Below are 976 nucleotides of genomic sequence, written 5' to 3'. Positions count from 1 at the left end.
TTCTATTTCACTTAGTATTTGTATGTATAGGAATTTCAGTATTTTCAGTATTTGGCTTTGCTATTTCTGTATTTGGGTTCTGAGGAAATTTGGGATGTTTTTTATTAAAAAAAGAAGAAAGATGGTGGAAATTCAAATTGCTTTGTTACTGTTTTCTCATAGGACTTTGAAATGGGAAATTTTAAAGTATATCACAAGATAGTGGAAATGTTGTATATAAGGTTTGTTGAAATTGGGGAGAGTAGATTAACGTTCATTTTTGGTCGGGTTTGCATTCGTGTTTGTTTGTGTAACTTCAAACTGCTTGGTTATTGTTTTTTCATAGTTTGATCACTTGATGTTGTGTTTACAGAATTCTTCTTTTATATCAGACTCATATACTCTTGAATTTGAATTTTTCGGATTTTAATCAAAATTGTTTACTTGAAATACTTTATTTGATGAAATATGGAAGATGCAATTATCAACTTGGTCATGGTCTTCATGCTCAATATTGGTGTATCAGTTTTGTATTTTATTCCTTTCATTTGTATAGGGTATCAATGTTTTCGGGGTTCGGTCTCAGCAAGAGGACTTAAAAGCATTGGGTTTTTGATTTTAAGGTTCATACGTTTTTGTATCTTTTGTATTTAGTATTTTAAAGGTTAAATAAAATATTACGGTGTGCTGTTAAATGTGCTTCAAATTCTTTTTGGTGATTAATGTGCAGCTCTGGAGTTTAGTGGAAAGGCAATCTGAATGTTGACAATCTTTTTGGTGATTAAAGGTATAGCTCCTCAATTTGAATGTGTTGATATATGGGTTCTTACACACTTGGTATATTCTTCTTGAATTGAATTCAGTGCTCTTTCTACTATTCATTTTTGTACAAAACTGGAGTTCGAATTGAGTTTTGTGTACTGATATATTAGTTCAGTTGTGTTTTGCTTTCCTTTTACCTTCTCAGTTCAACTGAATTAGTTTTCACTTTTTTACC

Source organism: Fragaria vesca, linkage group LG4 (genome assembly GCF_000184155.1).
Source record: "Fragaria vesca subsp. vesca linkage group LG4, FraVesHawaii_1.0, whole genome shotgun sequence".
NCBI classification, from domain to species: domain Eukaryota; kingdom Viridiplantae; phylum Streptophyta; class Magnoliopsida; order Rosales; family Rosaceae; genus Fragaria; species Fragaria vesca.
Note: the sequence above shows the minus strand (reverse complement) of the source record.